General features: G+C 44.5%; 1 protein-coding gene across 1 annotated transcript in view; it reads right to left on the minus strand.

The window, feature by feature from the left end:
- The window catches only part of igf1ra (insulin-like growth factor 1a receptor), a 174,658-nt gene that overhangs the window by 88,127 nt on the left and 67,678 nt on the right, over positions 1–18,853 (minus strand). The gene's annotated exons all lie outside the window — the stretch shown is intronic.

Here is an 18,853-nt window from a genome sequence, read left to right on the forward strand (position 1 = left end):
TCACCATATTACAATAGGTCTGGATGACAGGGTCAGAGTAAACAGTCACCATATTACAATAGGTCTGGATGACAGGGTCAGAGTAAACAGTCACCATATTACAATAGGTCTGGAGTCACTGAGTAAACAGTCACCATATTACAATAGGTCTGGATGACAGGGTCAGAGTAAACAGTCACCATATTACAATAGGTCTGGATGACAGGGTCAGAGTAAACAGTCACCATATTAATAGTAGGTCTGGATGACAGGGTCTGAGTAAACAGTCACCATATTACAATAGGTCTGGATAACAGGGTCAGAGTAAACAGTCACCATATTACAATAGGTCTGGATGACAGGGTCAGAGTAAACAGTCACCATATTACAATAGGTCTGGATGACAGGGTCCTGAGTAAACAGTCACCATATTACAATAGGTCTGGATGACAGGGTCAGAGTAAACAGTCACCATATTACAATAGGTCTGGATGACAGGGTCAGAGTAAACAGTCACCATATTACAATAGGTCTGGATGACAGGGTCAGAGTAAACAGTCACCATATTACAATAGGTCTGGATGACAGGGTCAGAGTAAACAGTCACCATATTACAATAGGTCAGGGTCAGAGTAAACAGTCACCATATTACAATAGGTCTGGATGACAGGGTCTGAGTAAACAGTCACCATATTACAATAGGTCTGGATGACAGGGTCAGAGTAAACAGTCACCATATTACAATAGGTCTGGATGACAGGGTCAGAGTAAACAGTCACCATTTTACAACGATCTGGGTGACAGGGCCTGAGTAAACAGTCACCATATTACAATAGGTCTGGATAACAGGGTCAGAGTAAACAGTCACCATATTACAATAGGTCTGGATGACAGGGTCAGAGTAAACAGTCACCATATTACAATAGGTCTGGATGACAGGGTCAGAGTAAACAGTCACCATTTTACATTGATCTGGGTGACAAGTAAACAGTCACCATATTACAATAGGTCTGGATGACAGGGTCAGAGTAAACAGTCACCATATTACAATAGGTCTGGATGACAGGGTCAGAGTAAACAGTCACCATATTACAATAGGTCTGGATAACAGGGTCAGAGTAAACAGTCACCATATTTCAATAGGTCTGGATGACAGGGTCAGAGTAAACAGTCACCATATTACAATAGGTCTGGATGACAGGGTCAGAGTAAACAGTCACCATATTACAATAGGTCTGGATAACAGGGTCAGAGTAAACAGTCACCATATTTCAATAGGTCTGGATGACAGGGTCAGAGTAAACAGTCACCATATTACAATAGGTCTGGATGACAGGGTCTGAGTAAACAGTCACCATATTACAATAGGTCTGGATGACAGGGTCTGAGTAAACAGTCACCATATTACAATAGGTCTGGATGACAGGGTCAGAGTAAACAGTCACCATATTACAATAGGTCTGGATGACAGGGTCAGAGTAAACAGTCACCATATTACAATAGGTCTGGATGACAGGGTCAGAGTAAACAGTCACCATATTACAATAGGTCTGGATGACAGGGTCTGAGTAAACAGTCACCATTTTACAATAGGTCTGGGTGACAGGGTCTGAGTAAACAGTCACCATATTACAATAGGTCTGGATGACAGGGTCAGAGTAAACAGTCACCATATTACAATAGGTCTGGATGACAGGGTCAGAGTAAACAGTCACCATATTACAATAGGTCTGGATGACAGGGTCAGAGTAAACAGTCACCATTTTACTATAGATCTGGGTGACATGGTCTGAGTAAACAGTCACCATATTACAATAGGTCTGGATAACAGGGTCAGAGTAAACAGTCACCATATTACAATAGGTCTGGATGACAGGGTCTGGAGTAAACAGTCACCATATTACAATAGGTCTGGATGACAGGGTAGAGTAAACAGTCACCATATTACAATAGGTCTGGATGACAGGGTCAGAGTAAACAGTCACCATATTTCAATAGGTCTGGATGACAGGGTCAGAGTAAACAGTCACCATATTACAATAGGTCTGGATGACAGGGTCTGAGTAAACAGTCACCATATTACAATAGGTCTGGATGACATGGTCAGAGTAAACTGTCACCATATTACAATAGGTCTGGATGACAGGGTCAGAGTAAACAGTCACCATATTACAATAGGTCTGGATGACAGGGTCAGAGTAAACAGTCACCATATTACAATAGGTCTGGATGACAGGGTCTGAGTAAACAGTCACCATTTTACTATCGATCTGGGTGACATGGCCTGAGTAAACAGTCACCATATTACAATAGGTCTGGATGACAGGGTCAGAGTAAACAGTCACCATATTACAATAGGTCTGGATGACAGGGTCTGAGTAAACAGTCACCATATTACAATAGGTCTGGATGACAGGGTCAGAGTAAACAGTCACCATATTACAATAGGTCTGGATGACAGGGTCAGAGTAAACAGTCACCAAATTACAATAGGTCTGGATGACATGGTCAGAGTAAACAGTCACCATATTACAATAGGTCTGGATGACAGGGTCTGAGTAAACAGTCACCATTTTACTATCGATCTGGGTGACATGGCCTGAGTAAACAGTCACCATATTACAATAGGTCTGGATAACAGGGTCAGAGTAAACAGTCACCATATTACAATAGGTCTGGATGACATGGTCAGAGTAAACAGTCACCATATTACAATAGGTCTGGATGACAGGGTCAGAGTAAACAGTCACCATTTTACTATTGATCTGGGTGACATGGCCTGAGTAAACAGTCACCATATTACAATAGGTCTGGATGACAGGGTCAGAGTAAACAGTCACCATATTACAATAGGTCTGGATGACAGGGTCAGAGTAAACAGTCACCATATTACAATAGGTCTGGATGACAGGGTCAGAGTAAACAGTCACCATTTTACTATTGATCTGGGTGACATGGCCTGAGTAAACAGTCACCATATTACAATAGGTCTGGATGACAGGGTCAGAGTAAACAGTCACCATATTACAATAGGTCTGGATGACAGGGTCAGAGTAAACAGTCACCATATTACAATAGGTCTGGATGACAGGGTCAGAGTAAACAGTCACCATATTACAATAGGTCTGGATGACAGGGTCAGAGTAAACAGTCACCATATTACAATAGGTCTGGATGACAGGGTCAGAGTAAACAGTCACCATATTACAATAGGTCTGGATGACAGGGTCTGAGTAAACAGTCACCATATTACAATAGGTCTGGATGACAGGGTCAGAGTAAACAGTCACCATATTACAATAGGTCTGGATGACAGGGTCAGAGTAAACAGTCACCATATTACAATAGGTCTGGATGACAGGGTCAGAGTAAACAGTCACCATATTACAATAGGTCTGGATGACAGGGTCAGAGTAAACAGTCACCATTTTACTATCGATCTGGGTGACATGGCCTGAGTAAACAGTCACCATATTACAATAGGTCTGGATAACAGGGTCAGAGTAAACAGTCACCATATTACAATAGGTCTGGATGACAGGGTCAGAGTAAACAGTCACCATATTACAATAGGTCTGGATGACAGGGTCAGAGTAAACAGTCACCATTTTACAATAGATCTGGATGACATGGTCTGAGTAAACAGTCACCATATTACAATAGGTCTGGATGACAGGGTCAGAGTAAACAGTCACCATATTACAATAGGTCTGGATGACAGGGTCAGAGTAAACAGTCACCATATTACAATAGGTCTGGATGACAGGGTCTGAGTAAACAGTCACCATATTACAATAGGTCTGGATGACAGGGTCAGAGTAAACAGTCACCATTTTACAATAGGTCTGGGTGACAGGGTCTGAGTAAACAGTCACCATATTACAATAGGTCTGGATGACAGGGTCAGAGTAAACAGTCACCATATTACAATAGGTCTGGATGACAGGGTCAGAGTAAACAGTCACCATATTACAATAGGTCTGGATGACAGGGTCTGAGTAAACAGTCACCATATTACAATAGGTCTGGATGACAGGGTCAGAGTAAACAGTCACCATATTACAATAGGTCTGGATGACAGGGTCTGAGTAAACAGTCACCATATTACAGGTCTGGATGACAGGGTCAGAGTAAACAGTCACCATATTACAATAGGTCTGGATGACAGGGTCTGAGTAAACAGTCACCATATTACAATAGGTCTGGATGACAGGGTCAGAGTAAACAGTCACCATATTACAATAGGTCTGGATGACAGGGTCAGAGTAAACAGTCACCATTTTACTATTGATCTGGGTGACATGGCCTGAGTAAACAGTCACCATATTACAATAGGTCTGGATGACAGGGTCAGAGTAAACAGTCACCATATTACAATAGGTCTGGATGACAGGGTCAGAGTAAACAGTCACCATATTACAATAGGTCTGGATGACAGGGTCAGAGTAAACAGTCACCATTTTACTATTGATCTGGGTGACATAGTAAACAGTCACCATATTACAATAGGTCTGGATGACAGGGTCAGAGTAAACAGTCACCATATTACAATAGGTCTGGATGACAGGGGAGTAAACAGTCACCATATTACAATAGGTCTGGATGACAGGGTCTGAGTAAACAGTCACCATTTTACTATTGATCTGGGTGACATGGCCTGAGTAAACAGTCACCATATTACAATAGGTCTGGATAACAGGGTCAGAGTAAACAGTCACCATATTACAATAGGTCTGGATGACAGGGTCAGAGTAAACAGTCACCATATTACAATAGGTCTGGATGACAGGGTCAGAGTAAACAGTCACCATATTACAATAGGTCTGGATAACAGGGTCAGAGTAAACAGTCACCATATTACAATAGGTCTGGATGACAGGGTCAGAGTAAACAGTCACCATATTACAATAGGTCTGGATGACAGGGTCAGAGTAAACAGTCACCATATTACAATAGGTCTGGATGACAGGGTCAGAGTAAACAGTCACCATATTACAATAGGTCTGGATGACAGGGTCAGAGTAAACAGTCACCATATTACAATAGGTCTGGATGACAGGGTCAGAGTAAACAGTCACCATATTACAATAGGTCTGGATGACAGGGTCAGAGTAAACAGTCACCATATTACAATAGGTCTGGATGACAGGGTCAGAGTAAACAGTCACCATTTTACATTGATCTGGGTGTCATGGCCTGAGTAAACAGTCACCATATTACAATAGGTCTGGATGACAGGGTCAGAGTAAACAGTCACCATATTACAATAGGTCTGGATGACAGGGTGTAAACAGATGATCTGGGTGACATCTGAGTAAACAGTCACCATATTACAATAGGTCTGGATGACAGGGTCAGAGTAAACAGTCACCATATTACAATAGGTCTGGATGACAGGGTCAGAGTAAACAGTCACCATATTACAATAGGTCTGGATGACAGGGTCAGAGTAAACAGTCACCATTTTACTATTGATCTGGGTGACATGGCCTGAGTAAACAGTCACCATATTACAATAGGTCTGGATGACAGGGTCAGAGTAAACAGTCACCATATTACAATAGGTCTGGATGACAGGGTCAGAGTAAACAGTCACCATATTACAATAGGTCTGGATGACAGGGTCAGAGTAAACAGTCACCATATTACAATAGGTCTGGATGACAGGGTCAGAGTAAACAGTCACCATATTACAATAGGTCTGGATGACAGGGTCTGAGTAAACAGTCACCATATTACAATAGGTCTGGATGACAGGGTCAGAGTAAACAGTCACCATATTACAATAGGTCTGGATGACAGGGTCAGAGTAAACAGTCACCATATTACAATAGGTCTGGATGACAGGGTCAGAGTAAACAGTCACCATATTACAATAGGTCTGGATGACAGGGTCTGAGTAAACAGTCACAATATTACAATAGGTCTGGATGGCAGGGTCAGAGTAAACAGTCACCATATTACAATAGGTCTGGATGACAGGGTCAGAGTAAACAGTCACCATATTACAATAGGTCTGGATGACAGGGTCAGAGTAAACAGTCACCATATTACAATAGGTCTGGATGGCAGGGTCTGAGTAAACAGTCACCATTTTACTATTGATCTGGGTGACATGGCCTGAGTAAACAGTCACCATATTACAATAGGTCTGGATGACAGGGTCAGAGTAAACAGTCACCATATTACAATAGGTCTGGATGACAGGGTCAGAGTAAACAGTCACCATATTACAGTAGGTCTGGATGACAGGGTCTGAGTAAACAGTCACCATTTTATATTGATCTGGGTGACAGGGTCTGAGTAAACAGTCACCATATTACAATAGGTCTGGATGACAGGGTCAGAGTAAACAGTCACCATATTACAATAGGTCTGGATGACAGGGTCTGAGTAAACAGTCACCATATTACAATAGGTCTGGATGACAGGGTCAGAGTAAACAGTCACCATATTACAATAGGTCTGGATGACAGGGTCTGAGTAAACAGTCACCATATTACAATAGGTCTGGATGACAGGGTCAGAGTAAACAGTCACCATATTACAATAGGTCTGGATGACAGGGTCAGAGTAAACAGTCACCATATTACAATAGGTCTGGATGACAGGGTCAGAGTAAACAGTCACCATATTACAATAGGTCTGGGTGACATGGCCTGAGTAAACAGTCACCATATTACAATAGGTCTGGATAACAGGGTCAGAGTAAACAGTCACCATTTTACTATCGATCTGGGTTACAATAGGTCTGGATGACAGGGTCAGAGTAAACAGTCACCATATTACAATAGGTCTGGATGACAGGGTCAGAGTAAACAGTCACCATATTACAATAGGTCTGGATGACAGGGTCAGAGTAAACAGTCACCAAATTACAATAGGTCTGGATGACATGGTCAGAGTAAACAGTCACCAAATTACAATAGGTCTGGATGACATGGTCAGAGTAAACAGTCACCATATTACAATAGGTCTGGATGACAGGGTCAGAGTAAACAGTCACCATTTTACTATCGATCTGGGTTACAGGGTCAGAGTAAACAGTCACCATATTACAATAGGTCTGGATAACAGGGTCAGAGTAAACAGTCACCATATTACAATAGGTCTGGATGACAGGGTCAGAGTAAACAGTCACCATATTACAATAGGTCTGGATGACAGGGTCAGAGTAAACAGTCACCATTTTACTATTGATCTGGGTGACATCTGAGTAAACAGTCACCATATTACAATAGGTCTGGATGACAGGGTCAGAGTAAACAGTCACCATATTACAATAGGTCTGGATGACAGGGTCAGAGTAAACAGTCACCATATTACAAAGGTCTAGGTCTGGATGACAGGGTCAGAGTAAACAGTCACCATATTACAATAGGTCTGGATAACAGGGTCAGAGTAAACAGTCACCATATTACAATAGGTCTGGATGACAGGGTCTGAGTAAACAGTCACCATATTACAATAGGTCTGGATGACAGGGTCAGAGTAAACAGTCACCATATTACAATAGGTCTGGATGACAGGGTCAGAGTAAACAGTCACCATATTACAATAGGTCTGGATGACAGGGTCTGAGTAAACAGTCACCATATTACAATAGGTCTGGATGACAGGGTCTGAGTAAACAGTCACCATATTACAATAGGTCTGGATGACAGGGTCAGAGTAAACAGTCACCATATTACAATAGGTCTGGATGACAGGGTCAGAGTAAACAGTCACCATATTACAATAGGTCTGGATGACAGGGTCAGAGTAAACAGTCACCATATTACAATAGGTCTGGATGACAGGGTCTGAGTAAACAGTCACCATATTACAATAGGTCTGGATGACAGGGTCTGAGTAAACAGTCACCATATTACAATAGGTCTGGATGACAGGGTCAGAGTAAACAGTCACCATATTACAATAGGTCTGGATGACATGGTCAGAGTAAACAGTCACCATATTACAATAGGTCTGGATGACAGGGTCAGAGTAAACAGTCACCATTTTATATCTGGATGACATAGTAAACAGTCACCATATTACAATAGGTCTGGATAACAGGGTCAGAGTAAACAGTCACCATATTACAATAGGTCTGGATGACAGGGTCAGAGTAAACAGTCACCATATTACAATAGGTCTGGATGACAGGGTCTGAGTAAACAGTCACAATATTACAATAGGTCTGGATGGCAGGGTCAGAGTAAACAGTCACCATATTACAATAGGTCTGGGTGGCAGGGTCAGAGTAAACAGTCACCATATTACAATAGGCCTGGATGACAGGGTCAGAGTAAACAGTCACCATATTACAATAGGTCTGGGTGATGTAAACAGGGTCTGGATGACAGGGTCTGAGTAAACAGTCACAATATTACAATAGGTCTGGAAACAGGGTCAGAGTAAACAGTCACCATATTACAATAGGTCTGGATGGCAGGGTCTGAGTAAACAGTCACCATTTTACAATAGGTCTGGGTGACATGGTCTGAGTAAACAGTCACCATATTACAATAGGTCTGGATAACAGGGTCAGAGTAAACAGTCACCATATTACAATAGGTCTGGATGACAGGGTCAGAGTAAACAGTCACCATATTACAATAGGTCTGGATGACAGGGTCAGAGTAAACAGTCACCATATTACAATAGGTCTGGATAACAGGGTCAGAGTAAACAGTCACCATATTACAATAGGTCTGGATGACAGGGTCAGAGTAAACAGTCACCATATTACAATAGGTCTGGATAACAGGGTCAGAGTAAACAGTCACCATATTACAATAGGTCTGGATGACAGGGTCAGAGTAAACAGTCACCATATTACAATAGGTCTGGATGACAGGGTCAGAGTAAACAGTCACCATATTACAATAGATCTGGATGACAGGGTCAGAGTAAACAGTCACCATTTTACTATCGATCTGGGTTACAGGGTCAGAGTAAACAGTCACCATATTACAATAGGTCTGGATAACAGGGTCAGAGTAAACAGTCACCATATTAAAATAGGTCTGGATAACAGGGTCTGAGTAAACAGTCACCATATTACAATAGGTCTGGATGACAGGGTCAGAGTAAACAGTCACCGTATTACAATAGGTCTGGATGACAGGGACTGAGTAAACAGTCACCATATTACAATAGTTCTGGATGACATGGTCAGAGTAAACAGTCACCATATTACAATAGGTCTGGATGACAGGGTCAGAGTAAACAGTCACCGTATTACAATAGGTCTGGATGACAGGGTCTGAGTAAACAGTCACCATATTACAATAGGTCTGGATGACAGGGTCTGAGTAAACAGTCACCATATTACAATAGGTCTGGATGACAGGGTCAGAGTAAACAGTCACCATATTACAATAGGTCTGGATGACAGGGTCAGAGTAAACAGTCACCATATTACAATAGGTCTGGATGACAGGGTCAGAGTAAACAGTCACCATTTTACAATAGGTCTGGGTGACAGGGTCTGAGTAAACAGTCACCATATTACAATAGGTCTGGATGACAGGGTCAGATTAAACAGTCACCATATTACAATAGGTCTGGATGACAGGGTCAGAGTAAACAGTCACCATATTACAATAGATCTGGATGACAGGGTCAGAGTAAACAGTCACCATTTTACTATCGATCTGGGTTACAGGGTCAGAGTAAACAGTCACCATTTTACTATCGATCTGGGTGACATTGTCTGAGTAAACAGTCACCATATTACAATAGGTCTGGATAACAGGGTCAGAGAGAAAACACAATAATGCAGCTCACAGATAACGCACAGCTCACTCGAAATACAATAAATGAAAATGAAAAGGCTTTTAGACTGGAATACATTTATGAGCATCTTCCCCTGGAGAGGAAAAGGGGTTAAATGGGTTAACTATTATTAGACTTATATCAAGTGTTCTGAGGACAGGAGTGAGGATAGGTGACATGACGAGACTCGGATTAAGCTGGACGGTGTGTGTGTGTGTGTGTGTGTGTGTGTGTGTGTGTGTGTGTGTGTGTGTGTGTGTGTGTGTGTGTGTGTGTGTGTGTGTGTGTGTGTGTGTGTGTGTGTGTGTGTGTGTGTGTGTGTGTGTGTGTGCATATAGTTTACACACTATGTGTGCGTGCCGAGCCTGTTCTGTGCTCGTTGGAGGTCGAGGAGAGGCAGGCTTTAGGATTAGTGGGCTGTAAAATGGTAATCGCTGAGCAGAGCTGGGGAGCTGTAGAGCGCTGTCAGAGAGGAAGTGGTGTGCCGTCAGGGCGTCGAATGTTTGCGCAGGGCCCCACGCTGCTCTATGCCAGCCTTGTTAGTAAACTGCAGAGCTGGACCCACTACAGATACATATTATTGCTGTTTGGGACTATTAAGGGAATTTGAGGGAGGGGAAAGGGAGAGTGGAGAGCAATAGAGGTTGTCTCGCCAGTAGTTGGAGATCCATTGACTCCAGGAGCAGTGGAGGGCTCCAGAACAGGGTCCTGCTGAGAAGAACCTACGTACGTACAGTACAGCCCTACCAGATTACAGTGCATCCCTTTATTCAAGTATGTTTTTTATTAAGGGACTTGCCACCCAAGTCAAGAGTAAAAGACTCCAAAGAAAACCCTCATCTTATGCATCATAGGCTATACAATCCCAGACAGCTAGACAGAGACAGAGCGGTCTGATTTTCAGTCAATTGCTTGAGAAACAACATTGATGTATTTCATTGGTTTACCAATATTGTGCCTTAACTAGGGACAAAAATGACACCACTTACAGAGCTCAGAACTCCTATCCAAACTACCAGAGCAGCTTCCAAGACAGATGAACTTCCTTCAAGACCGTGAGAAAATCAACAGTAAAATTATTATGTGGAGAACACTGGCATGTTTCAAATTAAGCTTTTAGCGACATGAATAACAGAATAGTCAGTGTTTACTGAGGATAGCAAAAGGACTGAACCGCACAACAATGTGGTATGAATAACAAAGCATTCCCTCTGGTTGAGACAGACACTGACTTTGATTACAATAGTAGGAAAGACAGGCTCCAAACAGTCCATTGGATTTGCTGCCCTATCAACTCTACAACTACAAGACTTTAAATCCGCCTGTAATCAGCTCTGAATATCCGACCAGGTATTAGGCCTATGCTGTAAGATGTTTAGACCTAAGTGGTATTAACCCATAGTTAGTACTGCTTATTATAATCCTTATGTGCTATTTGCTGATGTCTCCGGCAGGAGAAGAGGAGGAGAGGAGTCTCACTAGTTCTAATGTGTTAAAGGTCACCTGAGTTTGGTCAGGAAAGGGAAAATTACTTTTTCAGGGGCCCCAGCATATCCCCATGGTAACTCATGCACAATGATAGGAGCTCTAATCTGGAGGCCAAGGGAAGTCTACTACACAGAGACAGGCCTGGGTATGGGCCCAAGTGAATTGACGTGCAGGTGCCCTTGGTGACCCAGTGCTTTTTGCAAAGGATTGTCCCCTGTGTGAAGAGGATCTAGCTAGTAAAATACCAACTCCAACTGAGAAGGCCAACGGCGAGCAACACGACGACACTCCTGGTCCCTTAGCAACGGCGTCCTGGGGCCAAGCGCTGCAGGCTGGACGGGCACAGCCAAATACACATACACATGTCTCCATCATTCTGGTCTGTTCAGGCCTATACATCCCACAGCACTAATGAGGAAATCCACTCATTGTGTGTTTATTGGAGTAATTAATCTGCATACTGACATATAGAATGATACTCAATCACTGAGTGTGATGTAGAGAGAGAGAAAGAGTATGAGAAAAAGAAAGAGAGTGAGAGAGAGAGAGAGAGAGAGAGAGAGAGAGAGGGAGTGTGTATAGTAGGGGTGTTTTTTCGAGAGACAAGTTTGTTTGCTTGTGTAAGACGTGTCTGGTGTCAGAAGATCAGTGGTGCTTGTGAATCAGGGGAGAGAAGGAGTGGGGCTAAACTAATCTCAACATGAATATTTCATGCTGTTTTACCAAACATCTGTGTAAGTTAAGGAGAACGTGACAATGCACTACAGCAATTCTGCAGTGCAAACACATCATACTCCCACAGTAGAAACTAGCACTTATCTTCCTAACAAGGGAGGACACTCTTTCATCATTCCCACTCCTAACCATTTCTCAAATAGTTGAGATTCTTTCTCACATTGGTCAAATCACAAGCTGAACATACAAGAGGTTCCTCAAACATTCCATCAGAGTTTTGTAATCAACAGAAAAACTGAAAAAAATGTCATGAACAAACAAAAAATGCTAACATTTTCAGCTATTTAGTTAAAACAACACAGGCATTATCCTTTTTAATTATTCTGATACCTTTAGCCAACACTTCGGCTAATCACTCCATTATTGCCATCCAGAATGTGATCATTTGTTTCTTACTGATCAGCTCCTCACCTTTTCTAAACCCTATCACAGTGGAATGAGCATGGGTGGCAAATGAGAACTACACTTCCTTAAATAGCCAAATGGTCCTTTTATGAGCTATATATAGATACACCATTCCTCGTTCCAATTCCAACTCTCTAACCAGGCTCTGGCTCATAAATGCTCCATAAATACCCAGCCATTCTGGACCTACTCCATGAAGAGAAATGCTTTTCCTTTAACTAGCCTATCCAATGCCAACACATATTAGTCATTGATCTCGGAGTTGATTCCCATATTTTCATGATGGAGGTGAACAGAGAGAGAAAGAAAAGCAGAGAGGAGGAAAAAAACAGGAAGCCATTCATTTCTTGGAACTCTGCCAAAAGGGGGCAGCCCAGGCAAACTCAAAGGGGCCTCGCTGGGAGAGGTTCCACATCATTTAAACAGATTCCTCAATGAAGAGAAATTCCAAACATGCATACCTTCCGCTGGGAGGAAGAGGGTGGAGCTGCTGCCTAACAATCCATATAAGTCAAGCCCATTTCCCTGTATGACCAAACAACCCGTGGTATCAAGGATACAATCCTGTATTTATAGATGCTCCAAGTGCAGCCAGCCTATTTCCACGCTGCTCGCTCTACACACAGCTATGCATGGCATTGTGGGTTCCCACTGCTTCAGAGGAAAGGGAAGAGACCACTAGACTACCTAACAAGGAAGGGTCTCCACGCAGGACTGGTGAGAGAGTAGGTCTCATCAATTTAGGAGTTAGTTAGGCCCAATAGTCCTTATCAGGAAGGAGTGCTCAATATTGCACAGTATTGATCTAAAGGAGATGAATCACAATTGACATGTATATCACTGAATTAAGGCTAAAATGTAAATAGATACAGTATAAAAAAGTGCAATTTCAGTTATCCTTCATTAAAAATTAAAGAGTTCATTATGATACTGGAACACTGGGCTTAGATAATATGAGCTGTGAATTGTTGTTGTGCCCAGTCATGTGTGACCGTCAGTAGAGAGAGCTGACAACACACTCCTGCTGCAGTGAACCAGAGGGTTGGGGAGTGGGTGTAGAGGTTTTGTACCATACTCTTATCCCTGCACAATCTCTCCCTCCCCTCTCCCAGTGAAAACTGTCAGGTCAGACACCATAGACACTGCAGCTGCCCAGCCTGCCCCCGCTGCATGCTGCAAAATCACTGCAACGTGAGGAGCAGCACGGTCCATCTCCTCTGTAGTAAACAACACAATGAACACAGAGAGAGAGAGACAGAGAATGGGCTCACCGCAGAGACATCCACACATTCCTGTACCCTCCAAGTAATAAAAGGAGAATGAACGAAGAGCTACAGTAAAATCAGTGCTGTAACAGACTGGAAAACATAGATGCTGTATAAAAGCCCATTGACCCACTTGGATGTTTTTCCTGTCATATGTTGCTGCCTGTGGTCTGAAGTCACTAGAGGAGCCTATGTAATGTATCCCCAGTGTGTTCTGGGCAGCTCAGTAATCAAGGAGTAGAATGTTAACCCCTTTATCCTCTGAACCAGGACAATAACACACTTCAAGAGACTAGACTCAAATACGTGCATATAATAAACCCCGGATATCCTCTAGTTCTGTAGTAGAGGGATGAGAATGCTCATCTTGCTGCAGGAATGCTTCTGCAGGGCCAGGATGCAGATAAATGGTCTGAGAGGTTTGGCTGACAAGCAGCATCTGCATATGAGAGAGCGTCAGATCCTTGCATCGAGAAGGCTCACTGGCGATGGGCATGTGATCATGGGGAGCTGTTGCGATCCTGGGTTTAGTAGCCTATGGGAACTTGATGTGACCCTCCATCTGGCCTGATGTGTATATATATATCATTCCGGACTCTGATATTGCTCAATCTGATATTTATACATGTTTTATTTCAATTCTTTGGATTATGTGTTTATTGCTAGGTATTACTGCACTGTTGGAGCTAGAAACACAAGCATTTTACTGAACCTGCGATAACATCTGCAAATCTGTGTACACAACCAATACACTTTGATTTGATTTTCAATTTTGCAATATCTATGCTTTTCAAGGCCAGAAATAAAAACAATCAATATAATCCTATAGTAATAACAAAAATAGCAGTTATTAAATAAAAATAACACCTAATATTATACACATTAGATTATTATTATTATTATTATTATTAAATGCATTCTTAAAATCCTAGATATCCAATTTGCCAGTGTCATGAATAGGATGTGCGACGTGTGCAACAGAGTTGGGAAATGATTCATGATTTACTGGGGAGGAGTTTGAGGGGGTGTAACTGGGAGAGATTTCTTGTGGACTAATAACAGACGTGCAGGGGCGGTTCTGGATGATTGGCATGTTATTGAGTCTGGAGTAGAGATGGTAAACAATTCTTCTCTGGTGAGGGGAGTGGGAGGGGAGCTGTAACCATGGTGATTAAACATGCCTTTTTCAGCATACAATGACTATACCTTCAGGAAAAACCTGAAAAGATGTTGTTTGATACAATACAATACAATACAATTTCACTCTCAAAACTCAAAAGTCCCCTTTGTTGTAGAGGATGTTATTTTGCCTTCGCTGGAACAAAACCTGCATGTTTTAGGGGCCAAAAATGCTGAGAAAAGAGTATCAAAGGAATATATACTCATTATCTAATCACAACCATGATCTTTGAATGGTAGTTAAATGCCATCTCGTATGTCATCTGACCTGGAAACAAGCCTACATCTGTGGCAAATCAATGCACCATATGTTCGATTAGATTGTTATCTCCTTCCTTGCTCTATTAACATGGTCCCATTAACAGTTCAAGTAAACTGCATGCATCCATTTATTGCAATTTCCAGCCTATACACGAAGACCATCTATGGAGATTGAAACTAGTGAGCTCAGTGCTGACCCCAGCAGTCAGGTAAAGTAGCCACGCATTTTATAAACAGTGTCAAAGCTCTCCGTCTCAAGATTATCAGCAGAGCCAAGAGCAGTAGCAGCAGTCTGCAGCCGTCTGGACCAACCGCCTCCACAGGCCTGTGTAGCTCCTGCAGCCTGAGTCCTCCCCCACCCCCAGCTCCCTGGCCTCCATCGGGCCACATCCTCATCCAGCAACCCGATCCTCCCCTGGAGCCCCCAGCGGATCACTCTAGACACTTGTTTAAAGCACATCAGCACAGCGAGCCAGATCGAGAGAGGATGCTTCCTTCCTACACTCAGCCTAGAACAGCCAAAGGCAAACAGCACCAACAAATCCAAAACTACTGTTGCTGTTACAGCGAAGCGTTTCAAGGACTAGCTCAAATTGGCCGATTTAATCAGATGTTTTGCACATTTACAGACACAACATCCGCTTGTTTGTTCATGGAGTTACTGTAGGCCTACATGTTTTGCTTTAAACTGTATTTTTATGGTGAAACTCTATAGCGTCTACAATCATACCTGATCTAGTTTTCTCATGCAGACAGCTGGCTCAGGAAAGCTTGAAAAAAGTATCTTCAGTGTTTTGCAGGTGTACGTGAACTCATTCCTCTCAGCCCAGCATTTTTTGAGTCTCTTCCAATCCCATGCCCACTAAAGACCGGCACTGTGTTTTTCACGAAGGTATGTGCTGGTCTGTGTGTTCAGGCATGCATGGCATTTCACATCACCCATGTTCAGTCACAACAACACACACCCCTTTCCTCCACCCTCAGGCCTCAGGGAGCTGCTGCCTGCTAATGTTGTCTTACACATATGCAATACATTATTATATAGACCTGTGTTTTCCTATCGTATATGCATGAGAGACCCTTTAGTGGAGAGCATTTTGAGTATAGGCTTACTTTTAAGCAGCTTTAGTGCCACATATAATGTCTTGTGTCAAACATCTGTAAATATTGTTGTTATACTTTTTTTCCAAAATGGCTTAAATATCAAACATACTATTAGGAGTCAGGGAATGGAAACATATTTAACCTTTATCAGCTAACAGCAGTGAGTCTTACACGATTATATACAGAAAGGGATTCTGGTCATAGAGAGATGGGGAATGTTTGGAGCCTCATATTTGATGGGGACCCTTCCTGGATCCTAAATGTGTCTCTCATCCCAGTCTCTCATCCCAGTCTCCCATCCCAGTCTCCCAGCCCAGTCTCTCATCCCAGTCTCTCATCCCAGTCTCCCAGCCCAGTCTCTCATCCCAGTCTCTCATCCCAGTCTCCATGCCCAGTCTCTCATCCCTGCTCCCAGCCCAACCTCTCATCCCAGTTTCTCATCCCAGTCTCCCAGCCCAATCTCTCATCCCAGGATCCAAGCCCAGTCTCTCATCCCAGTCTCTCATCCCAGTCTCACAGCCCAATCTCTCATCCCAGTCTCTCATCCCAGTCTCCCGGCCCAGTCTCTCATTCCAGTCTCTCATCCCAATCTCTCATCCCAGTCTCCCAGCCCAGTCTCTCATCCCAGTCTCCCAGCCCAATCTCTCATCCCAGTCTCCCAGCCCAGTGTCTCATCCCAGTCTCCCAGCCCAATCTCTCATCCCAGTCTCTCATCCCAGTCTCTCATCCCAGTCTCCCAGCCCAATCTCTCAGCCCAGTCTCCCAACCCAGTCTCCCAGCCCAGTCTCTCATCCCAGTCTCTCATCCCAGTCTCTCATCCCAGTCTCCCAGCCCAATCTCTCATCCCAGTCTCCCAGCCCAATCTCTCATCCCAGTCTCTCATCCCAGTCTCCCAGCCCAATCTCTCATCCCAGTCTCCCAGCCCAATCTCTCATCCCAGTCTCTCATCCCAGTCTCATCCCTGTCTCCCAGCCCAATCTCTCATCCCAGTCACTCATCCCAGTCTCCCAGCCCAATCTCTCATCCGAGTCTCCCAGCCCAGTCTCTCATCCCAGTCTCTCATCCCAGTCTCCCAGCCCAATCTCTCATCCGAGTCTCTCATCCCAGTCTCCCAGCCCAGTCTCTCATCCCAGTCTCCCAGCCCAATCTCTCATCCCAGTCTCCCAGCCCAGTCTCTCATCCCAGTCTCCCAGCCCAGTCTCTCATCCCAGTCTCTCATCCCAGTCTCCCAGCCCAATCTCTCATCCCAGTCTCCCAACCCAGTCTCTCATCCCAGTCTCCCAGCCCAGTCTCTCATCCCAGTCTCTCATCCCAGTCTCTCATCCCAGTCTCCCAGCCCAATCTCTCATCCCAGTCTCCTAGCCCAATCTCTCATCCCAGTCTCCCAGCCCAATCTCTCATCCCAGTCACTCATCCCAGTCTCCCAGCCCGATCTCTCATCCGAGTCTCCCAGCCCAGTCTCTCATCCCAGTCACCCAGCCCAGTCTCTCATCCCAGTCTCTCATCCCAGTCTCCCAGCCCAATCTCTCATCCCAGTCTCCCAGCCCAGTCTCTCATCCCAGTCTCTCATCCCAGTCTCCCAGCCCAATCTCTCATCCCAGTCTCCCAGCCCAGTCTCTCATCCCAGTCTCTCATCCCAGTCTCTCCTCCCAGTCTCCCAGCCCAGTCTCTCATCCCAGTCTCCCAGCCCAGTCTCTCATCCCAGTCTCCCAGCCCAATCTCTCATCCCAGTCTCCCAACCCAGTCTCTCATCACAGTCTCCCAGCCCAGTCTCTCATCCCAGTCTCCCAGCCCAGTCTCTCATCCCAGTCTCCCAGCCCTGTCTCTCATCCCAGTCTCCCAGCCCAGTCTCATCCCAGTCTCCCAGTCTCCCAGCCCAGTCTCTCATCCCAGTCTCTCATCCCAGTCTCCCAGCCCAGTCTCTCATCCCAGTCTCCCAGCCCAGTCTCTCATCCCAGTCTCCCAGCCCAGTCTCTCAACCCAGTCTCTCATCCCAGTCTCCCAGCCCAGTCTCTCATCCCAGTCTCCTAGCCCAATCTCTCATCCCAGTCTCCCAGCCCAATCTCTCATCCGAGTCTCCCAGCCCAGTCTCTCATCCCAGTCTCTCATCCCAGTCTCTCATCCCAGTCTCCCAGCCCAGTCTCTCATCCCAGTCTCTCATCCCAGTCTCTCATCCCAGTCTCCCAGCCCAATCTCTCATCCCAGTCTCCCAGCCCAGTCTCTCATCCTAGTCTCTCCTCCCAGTCTCCCAGCCCAGTCTCTCATCCCAGTCTCCCAGCCCAATCTCTCATCCCAGTCTCTCATCCCTGTCTCCCAGCCCAATCTCTCATCCCAGTCTCCCAGCCCAATCTCTCATTCAGTCTCCCAGCCCAATCTCTCATCCCAGTCTCCCAGCCCAGTCTCTCATCCCAGTCTCCCAGCCCAGTCTCTCATCCCAGTCTCTCATCCCAGTCTCTCATCCCAGTCTCCCAGCCCAATCTCTCATCCCAGTCTCCTAGCCCAATCTCTCATCCCAGTCTCCCAGCCCAATCTCTCATCCCAGTCACTCATCCCAGTCTCCCAGCCCAATCTCTCATCCGAGTCTCCCAGCCCAGTCTCTCATCCCAGTCTCCCAGCCCAGTCTCTCATCCCAGTCTCTCATCCCAGTCTCCCAGCCCAATCTCTCATCCCAGTCT

Source organism: Oncorhynchus masou, chromosome 22 (genome assembly GCF_036934945.1).
Source record: "Oncorhynchus masou masou isolate Uvic2021 chromosome 22, UVic_Omas_1.1, whole genome shotgun sequence".
Taxonomy (NCBI): domain Eukaryota; kingdom Metazoa; phylum Chordata; class Actinopteri; order Salmoniformes; family Salmonidae; genus Oncorhynchus; species Oncorhynchus masou.